The sequence below is a fragment of the Jatropha curcas genome, chromosome 9 (assembly GCF_041381405.1).
Source record: "Jatropha curcas cultivar XTBG-Jc1 chromosome 9, XTBG_Jcur_1.0, whole genome shotgun sequence".
Classification (NCBI taxonomy): domain Eukaryota; kingdom Viridiplantae; phylum Streptophyta; class Magnoliopsida; order Malpighiales; family Euphorbiaceae; genus Jatropha; species Jatropha curcas.
In genome coordinates this window covers 16,084,741-16,098,473 of record NC_143159.1, presented here as the reverse complement: position 1 = coordinate 16,098,473, position 13,733 = coordinate 16,084,741, and the positions used below count along the sequence as shown (strand labels likewise).

The following is a 13,733-nucleotide window of genomic DNA, read 5'->3' as shown; positions in this document are numbered from 1 at the left end:
ATTGATCACTTTTGGCAAATAAATTGCCTATAAAGTAAGATTAACCATTTTTTTTAGCGACAAATCGCTTAAATCAATTTTTGGGCAAAAAAATGCCTTGAATTAATCAATCTTTTGGCTAAAAGCCTTAAAATTAATCAATTTTGGCGGCAATCGTCCAATCAACACTTTTGGCAAATAAATTGCCTAAATCAACTCATTTTGGCAAAAAACCTTCAAATAATCAATTTAGGCGACAATCGCCTAAATAATCATCTTTTGGCAAGAAAATTGCCTAAATCATTCTTTTTTGGCTAAAAGCCTTAAATCAACACTTTTGGCAACAAATGCCTAAAAATCAATCAATTTTCAAGCAAAATGCCTAAACAAAATGCACAAAGCATTCACACACTCATGCATTAAGCATACCCATTCAAAGCCCTTTTAAAAAGGCCTATCGAACTACGTTGACTTTGATCTTCCATTCAAACAGAAGTACGTAGGCACGTTTGGGATTTAACCCCGAGCGGCAAGTCGAAATCACATAAACATTCCATTGGTCCAATTACTTCATTCACCCTGCAAAGCATTTCATTCATTGGTTAGTTAATCAGCATGACATAGTCTCGGGATCCACCTCGGGTTCGCGAACCATGCTTTAGACATTGGGATAATTAATCTAGTAATTAGGTTAATTAAAATTGGAGTCAACTTAGGGTTTTTTCCTAGTTTACCCTAAAATAATTAAACAAGGTGGCGACTCATACATTCACGTGCATTTCTGCCCTTAGTCACATGCATTCATATGCCTGTTTCCGGGGGAGGGGTTCACAAAACTAAATCTCAAGCTAGATCATCTCTTCAATCCTTTTTCCATTTAGTTGAGACCCAATTTAACACTACAATCAAAACTGTCATGAGTGATAATGGCTATATGCTAGAATTTTATGCTTCAAAAGGCACCAATCACCAAACCTCATGTGTTGCTACTCCACAACAAAACGACATTGTAGAGCCAAACACTAATATATTTTGAATGTGGCAAGGGCTTTGTTATTTCAGTCCAACCTGTCCAAAATCTATTGATCTTATACTGTTGTCCATGCTGTGCATTTGATCAATCGACTACCTACAACTCTTCTGAAAAATAAATCTCCATTTCAGCTGCTTTATAAAGTTTCTCCCTCTTTTGATGATCTTAAAGTTTTTAGCTCACTTTGTTTTACCAATACACTTCCTACAAAAAGATCTAAACTGGACCCTTACGCAAGAAAATGTATTTTCTTGGGATTCAAACCTGGTATGAAAGGTTTTTTACTACCTGATATTCAAACCCGCACCACTTTCCTTTCAAAAAATGTTTCATTTTATGAGACCATTTTTCCATTGCATTCTTCAAATTCTCCTGCATCTGTTTCTTTGCCTACTGACTCTACTATACCAGATTTAAATCTTTCTTATCTCGATCCTAATGCTTCACCTTAACCAATCATTCCCATCAATCCTCCACCTGCTCCCTACACTCTTATTTTACCTATTCCTAGGCAATCAAATAAAACCAGAAGACCTCCAACTTACCTATAGGATTATCATTGTAGTCTTTCTTCTGCTACAGATTCCTCTCAGTCCTTCAAGCAATCAAAAGGTATTTCTTATCCTTTTTCTTCTGCCATCTCTTATTCTAAACTAACCCCTAACTATTTGTCCTATACTCTGACTATTACCATTGATAAAGAACTGACAACTATAAACAAGCAGTTAAGTTTGATTGTTGGAGAGAAGTAATGAAAACTGAATTTTTGGCTCTTGAACAAAATAATACCTGGACCATGATAGATTTGCCTCAAAAGAAAATAACTAATTGGTTGTAAGTGGGTATTCAAGACTAAAAGAAAGGCTAGTGGGTCAATTGAACGCTATAGGCAAGATTAGCTGCCAAAGGGTATACACAAACTGAGGGAATAGATTGCTTTGATACATTTTTCCCTATTGCAAAAATCACTACTGTAAGACTCCTTTTAGCCTTAGCTTATCTAAATCTTGCTATTTGCCTTATCTAAATCTTGCTATTTGCACCAATTAGATGTTAATAACGCATTCCTACATGCTGATTTACATGGGGAGTTGTATATGGAATTGCCTCAAGGTCTTACTTCTAAACCCAACCAAGTATGTCTACTTAATAAGTCACTTTATGGCTTAAAGCAGGCTAGTAGGCAATGGTTTTCAAAGCTCTCTGCTGCCTTAGAGTCTTTGGGTTATAAACATTCGCAATATGATTATTCTTTATTTGTTAAAAAGACATCTACTTCTGTCACACTAATTTTAGTGTATGTAGACGATATAATCTTGGATGGAGTAGATTTAATTGAAATGAACAAATTCAAGCATTTTTTAGATACTGCATTCAAGATCAAAGATTTGGGAGAACTTAAATTCTTTCTTAGTTTTGAGGTGGCTCGATCCCCTAATGGTCTTGCTCTTAATCAAAGAAAATACACCTTGGATATCCTCTTAGACACAGGTTTTTTGGATTCTGAGCCTGCAAAAACCCCCATGGATTCCAAACTTAAACTGATTGTTGCTAGCTCTCCTTTATCTGATATTTATCATAACAATTATTTTTAATTAATGTAAAAGTCTTGTTGATTTTGGTAATTAATTTAGAAACAAAAAAAAAATATTAAGAATGTTACTAATGTTTTTAATTGCATTTGAAAACAATTATCGATACCTAGTTTTTATAGTTTCACAGTAATAAGTAACAACCAAGCTTATTACTAGATTTCAAAAAAAAAAAAAAAAACTGTTATTACTAGTTTAGAATTTTTCAAAAAAAAAAAAGGAAAAAAAAGTAAAAATATAAACCTAGTTATTACTAGATTTAAAAAAAACTGTTATTACTAGTTTAGAATTTTCCAAAAAAAAAAAAACAAAAAGGAAAAAAATGTAAGAATATAATAACTGTCGATTCGAAAAAAAATTGTTATTACCAGTTTGGAATTTTCCAAAAAAAAAAAGGAAAAAAAAGTAAAAATATAAACTTAGTTATTACTAGATTAAAAAAAATGTTGATTTAAAAAAATAATTGTTATTACTAGTTTGGACTTTTCAAAAGAAAATAAATAAAAGTGCATAAAAGTAAAAATAGTTGAGTTTTATTGTGGAGGGTAATTTTGTCAATAATATTTCAATGGTAAATTTTGTGGAATTCATTAACAAATTCTATCAATTTTACTAGAATTTGAGTTAGACATACACAAATCTATAGAATTCAATTCATAGAATTTAAATCTGTATTTTTTTTATTCTAAACACAAAATTTTGGATTTCTAAATGAATTCCATAAAATTTGTTTATTCCAAACGGGCTCATACAGTTTAAATTTAAACATAGAGGAACAAAATATAAAAGAGGAAGGCCCATATTTTGCTTTTCTAGAAGCCAAAAATGTTTTCTTTAAAACTGTTTCTTGTTGTCGTTGATATTTGGAGATTTTTTTAATAATGCTCTCCATGGATATTTGGCCTGTATAAATTTTTCATAACTACATGAAGGCTGCTGGGGTTTGAATTTTTTATTTTCTCTAGCTAATTAGTCATTATCCTATACTAACAAATTAGATTTCATTTTTTTAATAATTTCTTATTTTATATATAATCATGCGCGAGATGATTTAACTTTAATCTTGTAATAGACTGACATATTTCATGGTCCTTCATGTGTGGGGAGATACAATTTTATGAAGAACATTGTTTTTCATCATGATAGTCAAAATGTGATAATTACTGTAGTGCATCATTAGTTGGATATGATATCTTCTTGTTCTTGACTTTGTGAGAAGGATTTAGAATGGTTCTTGGAGAAGGATTTACATGATTGACATAATGGACATTGAACAATTTTTACTTTTTTTTAGTTCAAAAAAAGAAGTAGGCTATATAGACAAATAAGTATTTGGTTTTACTTTGTTTGGCATTTTGGATTCATTTTGATTTTGGGGCTAAGGCACCTTGTATCTAAACTTAAACAATTTTATACTAGCCAGTATATTTGATGTAGCTTACTGTAAAATCAATTACTAATATTATTTATCAATACTTTTGTTTATTATATGTTACAGATTTCATAATGGAGAAATAATGGATGCAATACCAATAGATTGAGTGAAGAGCATATGCAAGGAGTTGATGATTTCCTTGAATTTGCTTTTATGCACTCAAAATTAGAAGGTATCATTCCTTGCCCTTGCATTAAGTTTAGCAATTTTGCTAATGGGACTATAGATGAGGTTAGGGATCATGTATTGATATTATGTGGAAATGCTCTTTGGTTATATCATGGGAAATTATGGCTAAAGAGACACATGTTGCTAGTGAAGTAGACAATGAAGCTGGTGATGATATACTAGGGATGATTCATGATGCAGCGGGACCTAAAATCTTGGATACATTACCTCAAGATGCTTTTGAGCACTAATCCAATGACATTGATAGTCCTAATCCTGTTGAACCTAGGGGTGAGTCTGTCTAACCATATCAGTTTGATAAGGAAGCTTTATTTTTTAATTTGTTAGAAACTGCTCAGCAAAAGCTTTATCTTGGTTGTGAGAAAGGCTCAAAATTATCATTAATTGTGAAATTGTTCCAAATTAAATGTCTTTTTAGATTGAGTGATAAAGCGATTAATAGTGTAATGCAATTATTTAAAGAATTCCTTCCTGCTGGTGAAACCTTTCCTAAAACTTTTTACGAAGCAAGAAAAATCATTCAAGATCTTGGTCTGCACTATGAAAAGATACGTGCTTGTGTTAATGATTGTATGTTATTTTGGAAACATCATGATAAGGCTAAATGTTACTTAGTTTGTGGTGAGTCTAGGTGGAAAACAGTAAGGACCATTCAACCAATAAGACTAGTCGTAAAATGAGTGGTAAAAAAGTTCCTAGAAAAGTTTTGCGATGCTTTCCTTCAAAACCCAGACTCCAAAGATTATTTATGTCATCAAAGACGGCTTCAGACATGACTTGGCATCATGATCAATGTGTTAAAGATGGAATCCTTAGACATCCAGCTGACTCAGATGCATGGAAATCTTTTGATGAATTAAACCTAAGTTCTACTAAAGATCCTCGCAATGTTAGACTTGGTTTAGCAACTAATGGTATTAATCCTTTTATCAATCTAAGCGTTTCCCACAGCACTTGGCCAGTAGTTGTTACAATTTATAACCTACCTCCTTGGTTATGTATGAAACAACCATATTGTTTGCTGTCTTTATTAATACATGGACCTAAAGCTCCAGGTAATGACATTGATGTATACTTACAACCTTTAGTAGAGGAGTTGCAAGAGTTATTGTATTATGGAACTAATATTTATGATACTTCAAAAAAAGAGAATTGTTGTATGTGTGTTGCGCTTTTATATATGGACTATAAATGATTTTCTTGCATATGCCAACATGTCAGGATGTAGTACAAAGGGAGCTCTAGCTTGCCTTTTGTGTAATATGGAAACTTCTTCTACTCGATTAAAATATGGTCGCAATACATGTATTCTCATCGGTTTCTTCCTATTAATAATAGGTGGCGTTTGAATAAATGCTCTTTTGCTGGAACTATAGAGAGAAGATCAGCTTCTAAAACACTGTCTGGGAATGATGTGTTAAATCAGTTGAGTAGCCTTAAAAAGGTTACATTTGGTAAGACTATAAAAAAGAAAAAAAAAAACGATAAAACTGGTCTAAATTGGAGGAAGAGCAGTACTTTTTTTTTAAACTTCCTTATTGGAAAGTTAGTTTATTATGCCATAATCTTGATGTAATGCATATTGAGAAAAATGTTTGTGAGAATATTATTGGCACCTTATTAGATATGGGAGGGAAAACAAAGGACGGTTTGAATGCTCAACGTCATTTAAAAGAGATGGGTACAAGTGTTGACGCGTGTTTTTATGCCCCCGCCTAACCCGATGAGGATATAAGGATGCGGAATAGGGAATCAGGGTCAACCAGAAGTGTTTTTAACCAAAAATTGATTTAAACCGGTTCAAGGAGTCTGACCTGCGTTAGGGTTGCGTCACGCAGCTATAAGTTGCGTGACGGCACTAGTAGTTGCGTCACGCAACTCTAACCAGGATGACATCACTTGGACAAGCCCGTGTAACGGTCTGCACTATTTCTATGGATACGCGGAAACTGTACGAAAAGTAAGCTGCGCACGCAGCTCGCAGGTCCTTCACGCAGCTGTTAGTTGCGTGACGCAGCTCTGTTCTGTTGCCCTACCCGTATAAATACTACTTTTTTGTGTTTTAAACGGGACTTTTCTCTAGACTTTGGATATTTGGACTTAGAGAAATCTTAAGAGCGTAGTGCGGCTAGGGTTTTCCCCAAGAACTCTAGTGAGTTACCTTGAGGAAGATCAAGCTATTAGACATAATAGATTAAAAACACACAACAAAAAAGGTCATAAAAAAGAGAAAAAAGAGAAAAGGAAAGAAAAGAAAGTTTTTATTGTTAACACTTGGTAACAAACACTTCTGGAATCGTGAAGTTCTATTCTTGAATCATCTAAACCGCATGCGATTCTCGAATCTGAGGGTTAGGTAGCCATCTAAACCTTCCTCTTCATTTTTTAGTTGTTTATTTGTGAAATATCTTGTTTTATTAGTATTTGATTAGTTTGGTATTGATTAAGTAACTGTGAATACCCAAAATTTTGAGGCTCAAAAAGCCAGCTTTCTTGGACTGCAAATAGTCCGGCCGGACCAGAGGCCATTCGGAAAGTTCACCGAAAGTATGCCAATATGGTACTTGAAACGTCCGGAAAATTGCGAGGATCGCAGAACTGGTCCCGGAATATTTTTTGGAGGTACAGAACTCCCGAAAAAGCCATTTGAACAAAAAAATAGCAAGTCCGCTGGCCCCGGCAGCGGATGCCGCCGGGAGGGGCGGCGAGTGCCACCAGCCACGGCGGCGGCTGCCGCCGGCCATCGGCGACGGCTGCCCCTGGCAAGGGCACCAGCGGCGGCCGCCGCCGCCACTGCGGCAGCGGCCGCCATCCAGTCCAATTTTTTCCTATAAATATAGCCCCGGCACTCCGTTTTTACTCACTCAGTCTGTGTTGACGGACGCTCCTTCTCCCCTACGCTCCTTGCGATTCTTTTACTGCTTTTCTGCATTTAGTGTAGGCTTTTATTATTCTGCTGTTGTGATATTTGGCCACTTAAATCAAATTAAATTAATTAATATTCCCCAAACGAGGAGCTTAATCCGGAGTTTTTCAAGCTGAAGCTAAGAAGCGGCCGCCGATTAACTCAGGTACATAAACGAAACTCTGCCTATCTAATTTTAGCACTTCATGCATATTCTTCTTCTACTCCAATTCTGATTTAAACTGCTGCATCAATGCATTCACGTCATCAATTAGGCAAATAAACTGCCTTAATTAAATATGATTAAGCTTAAATGCCCGGTTAATTAATAATCGTGGTATTAAAGCCTAAATTCGACAATATTGGCTAAAGTATCTAGTCTATCAATGACTATGGTATAATCGCCTTTATTTCGAACAGTTCGGCTTAAGTCCAATTAATCAATAATTGTGGCTAAACCGCCTTAATTAAACACGTTTTTCTTGGCAATAAATTGCCTACATTACAATTCAATTGATCTCTTTTGGCAAACAAATTGCCTATACGTGAGATTAACCATTTTTTAGCGACAAATCGCTTAAATCAAAGCTTTGGCAAAATGCCTTAAATTAATAAATCTTTTGGCTAAAAGCCTTAAATCACTCATTTTGGCTAAAAGCCTTCAAATATTTAATTTTGGCGACAATCGCCTAAATCACATCAATTTTTGGCAAACTGATTGCCTAAATCAATCTTTTGGCTAAAAGCCTTAAATCAACATTTTTGGCAACAAATGCCTAAATCGAATCAATCAATTCTTTGGCAAAATGCCTAAACAAAATGCACGAAGCATACACACACTCATGCATTAAGCATACCCATTCAAAGCCCTTTAAAAAAGGCCTACCGAACTACGTTGACTTTGATCTTCCATTCAAAACGGAAGTACATAGGCACGTTTGGGATTTAACCCCGAGCGGCAAGTCGAAATCACTTAAACATTCCATTGGTCCAATTACCTTGCAAAGCATTCATTTTTTAGTTAGTTCATCAACATGACATGGTCTCGGGATCCATCTGGGGTTCGTAGACTATGTCTTAAACATTGGGATAATTAATCTAGTAATTAGGTTAATTAAAATTGGAGTCAACTTAGGGTTTTTTCCTAGTTTGCCCTAAAATAATTAAACAAGGTGGCGACTCACACATTCACGTGTATTTCTGCCCTTAGTCATATGCATTTTTATGCCTATTTTCGGGGGGAGGGGTTCACAGTTTGGCGACTCTGCTGGGGAATTATGTAATCATTTTGCATAAAGTGGACTACGATTGTTGCATCAACTAACCTGCCCTTCTTTAGGGTATTATTTTACTATGCCTTGTTTTGCAGGGTACCCCAACAAAGATTAAGTATTCTTTCTTTAAGAATGCTTAATAAGGAGAATTTGGACCTAATTGAACTTTACTTTAAATCATTTAAATTTGTTTATTTATTTGCACGAATTGAGAATCTTTTCTCCATTGAATAAAAAAACGAATTTCAAATGAATTTCTTCTCTCTCTGTTCAAACTTCTGAGTCTGGATAGCAAGTAGCGCTGGTCGGCAGGTCTCTTTGATTATGTCAACGGACAGCCAAAGCGTCCTCCCTGTTACCGCCAACCATCCCTAATCCTTTTGGGGGTGGCCCATGAGTATGCGTACTGTTGGACCCACGCGAAACTCTTTATTTCACATGTGGTTAGGTATATCCTTACTCAAGGTTCAAGGGTCCCTTAATAAGCCAATTCTCTATTTGTGTCATAGCCTATAGAACCTATCCTTTAGGACTGTATGCACCCAATGATGTGAATCATATCATAAACGGATTATGACGTGATGTTGTGCACATTCATGACATATCATCACATTAAGAAGAACATGAAATATTCTTTTTAGTCATGCACAGTTGGACAAAGAGTCGATCTACCTCACATCAGCTACCCTGATACACGAACCACTATACCCTAATCCAATTACCCTTATACTTACAGGTACCCGTTGTTCGAGTGCCTATCCAAGTTCCAGTCACACCTACAGTGCTATCACCAACCTCACTAGCTTCACCAACTTCACCGGCCTCACCGACCTTACCAACTTCAACTGCACCAATGGCATCACTTGCTGACATCCAAAACCTCATCGAACAACTCGAAGCCAGGATGGAGGCTAGAATGAATGAGGCATTAGCTGCCCAGAGAACTGCCCTAATAGCTGAACTAGGTAGTGGTAATGGAAATGGGGCTTCCGTTGGGGGAAGTGGACCTGCTACCTCCAATCAGGGTCCTGCTGCTGAACCAACAAACCCTGCCCTTAACCTGGATGACATGCCCTCCAGAACTGCTTCTGAGCTGGAAGCTCAAAAAATGAGAGAGAAACTAGAACTCCTAGAAAGGTCTATTACTGCCCTTAAGACACACAAGGAAGTAGTGGACATGGACTCCTTGTCCTTGTTCCCCGAAGCAAGACTGCCAACCAAGTTCAAAATGTCCAACATGGACAAGTTTGATGGAACCACTTGTCCCAAAATGCACCTGAAAATGTATGTGGGTGCCCTAAACCCGTTCGGACTGAACATCGAGCTCCTTGCTCAGTTGTTTCAACAATCACTCACCGGTGCTGCTTTGAGATGGTTTGTCAGCCTGGACCAGTCTAAAATGGAGACCTGGGAAGACATCTGCAATGCGTTTAATACGCAATACCACTATAATATGGAGGTTGATGTTACTTGGAGGGAACTGGAAACCACCAAACAGAAGAACAACGAACCCTTTTCCTCGTTCCTTACGAGGTGGAGGGCCAAGGCCGCCCAAATGATTAACCGGCCTTCTGAGCAAGAACAGGTGGACATAATTATAAAGAACCTGCAGCCTGTCTACCAACAACAACTACAGACCCAGTACCTACCAACATTTCAGTCGCTCATTGCCACTACTACGAAGGTAGAAGATTTGATTCAAATGGGGCAACTGAAAGAAGACTCGGGAACCTCAAAATACAAGAAACCTAGCCAAGCAGGCAAAGTCCACGAAGTGGCAAGCATCACCCCCACGAATCCTTTACATGTGGGAAATATGAGAAATGGCGGTCAGTCAAGAAGGACATATACTGATCTAGGGATGCCAATCCTTTTGGTATTCCGAGAGGCTGTCAAAGCAAACTACATCAAGCCTTTAGAAGCAAGGCTGCCACCCAACCCTTTACCAAGGAACTACAGAATTGACGAATACTGTGAGTACCATCAGGGTAGCGGGCACAAGACTGAAGCGCGCTGGACGCTTAAGAACCGCATCCAAGACCTGGTGGACAACGGTTCAATTATTCCGAGGAGTAAGCCAAACATTAGCACTAACCCCTTACCAAATCACGGGGTAAATGCTATTGTTGCTGACCAGGAATTGATCGATCCTTTCGAGCTATTCCTAGAAATGAATGAAATCTGTGTCCTGGATCTGAATGACCTAACTGAAGAGGTCGATGCAATAACCAGGAGCGGAAGACAGTATGAACCGCTAGTCCTGGACAAAGTCCAAAATAACCCCTACCAGAGGGCAGATGAGCCAAAGGAAGACCCGGTACTCTCACAGTTGAAGAAGACCCAGGCTAAAGTGTCAATCTAGGAACTTCTGGCATCATCCTTTCCTCATCGCCAAGCTCTTTGCAAGGCTTTGAGTCAACTGCAAACATCGGTGGAGGTTAGCCCCGAAGTGCTGGTATCCACCCTCACCCAATCATCAAAGATGCAAAGCATCGGGTTTTCTAATGATGACTTACCCAAGGAGGGAGGCAGTCACAACAATGCCCTTTATGTCACTGTTCAGACCAGAGATAAAACTGTGCCCATGGTTCTCATTGATAATGGGTCAGCACTGAACGTCTGCCCACTAAGGGTAGCTAGCTGTCTGGGGTTGGAGGAAGCAGATTTCATTCCATCAGACCAGATAGTCAAAGCCTACGACAGCACCAGGAGGGAAGTGTTGGGGGTTGCTACGTTGAAGTTAACCATTGGGCCAACTGTGATGGAGGTCCCGTTCCAAGTAATTGATGTGCCAACTAGCTTCAACCTACTTCTAGGTCGACCATGGATACATCATGCTAAGGCAGTACCCTCTTCCCTGCACCAAAAGGTCAAGTTTCCTTATGAGGACAAGGTTATCACTATCCAGGGGGATGACTACAGCCAGCTCAAGAAGCCAAAGGGCGAGCCTCTCTTTGAGGTCAACCCTGAAACTGCCAATTTGCCCCTCTCGGGATTTCAATATGACACTGTGCAGTTCATAGAAGGAAAGACTACAAACTCTCGAATTCTCTTTGATTTCGGGACGGTGCAAATAAACTGCATAGTGCCTTTGATGCTGAAGATGTCCTATCTGCCGGGAATGATTATGGCAAGGTCCGGAAAGACATACCCCACACTACAAGCCTGAGAGTGTCCGGTGAATGAAGGGATCTTTGGATTGGGTTATGAGCCCACTGATGAAGACCATGCTGAGAGAACCAGGAGGGGAAGGAAGGAGAGTATACAGATGCGGCCTTACCTTTTGACTTTGAATGGTCACTTCTGCAAGCCGGGAGAAACAATTCCTTATCGTGGCTTCCAAGAACCATTTCGCTGCCCGACTGCTAAGAAGATGCTGCCTGGGTTAGAAATATTTTCTGATGTCCGGGGCAACAAGCCCGAAACAAGAACGGAACTAGAAGTGGAAGATTTCATGCAGCCTAGTCTCTTTGACGAGGTTGCGGTCATTACAGGAAATGATGGGAATCAAGACCTGCTGAGCCTAATCAAGCCGTACAAAGGGCCTCTCACCAACTGGTACGCCGAGGAGGAGAACACTGCTGATAAACCCCCTCTCGAGTCAAACCTAGAGTCCAAGTCTGTAATCAAGTCCTGTACTGAGTTTGAGTCTGACCCCGAGTCTGAAACCGAGTCAGAGTCCAGTTCTAGTTCTGAGTCGTCTATGTCGGATTTAGAAAGTCCAGACTTCAAGTTTGATGTAATTTTTGAGGACGATTCCGTCCTAATCAATAAAGGCTTGCAAATTATTGGCTACCCCTCATGTCTATCTTTCCAAGCATTTCCAAGCAAAAATAATGAAAAAAAAATAAATGAAATGAAAAATGAAAAAGAAAAAATAATAATTAGCAAAGAAGAAAATGAACATACATACATTGCATCTGACTGTGTGAACAGGGAACAGGTCATTGAATGCTTGAAGAAGTTTGCCGATTGCTTCATGTGGAAGGCAAGTGACATCACGGGAATTGACCCAGCAATAGCGGTGCACAAGATTCCAGTATACCCTGAGGCTAAACTGGTAAATTAGAAGCTAAGAAGGCTGAAGACAGAATGGTCCTTGAAAATCAAGGAGGAAGTAACCAAGCAATTGGAGAATAAGTTCATAGAACCTATTGCCTACCCGACATGGTTAGCAAATATTGTGCCGGTGCCGAAGAAAGATGGCAAAGTCAGAATGTGTGTGGATTACCAGGATTTGAATAAAGCATGTCCGAAGGACGACTTCCCCTTGCCGCATATTGACTTGTTGGTGGACCGAATGGCTGGACACGAGATGGTCTCCTTGACCGATCTTGCTGTCGGATACAATCAAATAATGATGCATTTGCCAGACAAAGAGAAAACGGCATTCATCACGGAGTGGGGAACCTACTACTATAGGGTTATGCCTTTTGGGCTCAAAAATGCCGGGGCAACCTATCAAAGAATGGCAACGACCATCTTCCATGACATGATTCACAAAGAAGTAGAAGTGTATGTGGACGATATGGTTGTTAAATCAAAAACAGCTGAAGAACATACAACAGCACTTGAGAAGTTCTTCCTTAGACTTCGAAAGTACAATTTAAAGCTCAACCCGGCGAAATGTCTATTTGGAGCAACATCCGGAGTATTTCTAGGGCATATGGTCAGTCGAAAGGGCATAGAGATTGACCCTTGAAAAGCCAAAGCCATTTTGGAAATGCCGGCACCGAAGACGGAAAAGGAAGTTCGGGGTTTCCTAGGAAGGCTACAGTACATCAGCCGGTTCATTAATCAATTGGTCGATACTTGTGGTCCGATTTTCAAATTACTCAGGAAAGGAATAGCCATCAAATGGAATGAGGATTGTCAGAAAGCTTTCGACCAAGTAAAGCAATATCTGTTATCCCCGCCGGTTTTACAGCCACCAAGGCTAGGAAAGCCTTTGTTATTGTACCTATCAGTGACAGAAGAAGTGATGGGTGCAATGCTAGTTCAATAAGCAAAAGATACAAGGGTAGAAAATGCCGTGTATTACCTCAGGAAAAGGATGCTAGACTACGAGCTAAAATACAATAAGATAGAGAAGTTGTGTCTGGCTCTAGTTTGGGCTTGTACAAAGCTGCAGCACTACCTCTCGTCCTACACCACATACGTTATTTCTGAATCGAACCCCTTGAAATTCCTTATGGAGAGGCCGGTTCTTGACAGTAAGATGGCTAAGTGGGTGTCGGTTCTCGCAACCTATGATTTAAAATTTGTACAATGGAAGGCAGTGAAAAGCGGAGCCTTGGCTGATCAATTAGCAGAATTATCGGTCAAA

The 13,733-nt window shown here is 38.7% G+C and overlaps 1 pseudogene; it reads left to right on the top strand.

Annotated features, from left to right (window-relative positions):
• Positions 1–4,110: 4,110 nt before the first annotated feature.
• LOC149493705 (uncharacterized) overlaps positions 4,111–13,733 on the top strand; it is a 29,808-nt pseudogene continuing 20,185 nt past the window's right edge.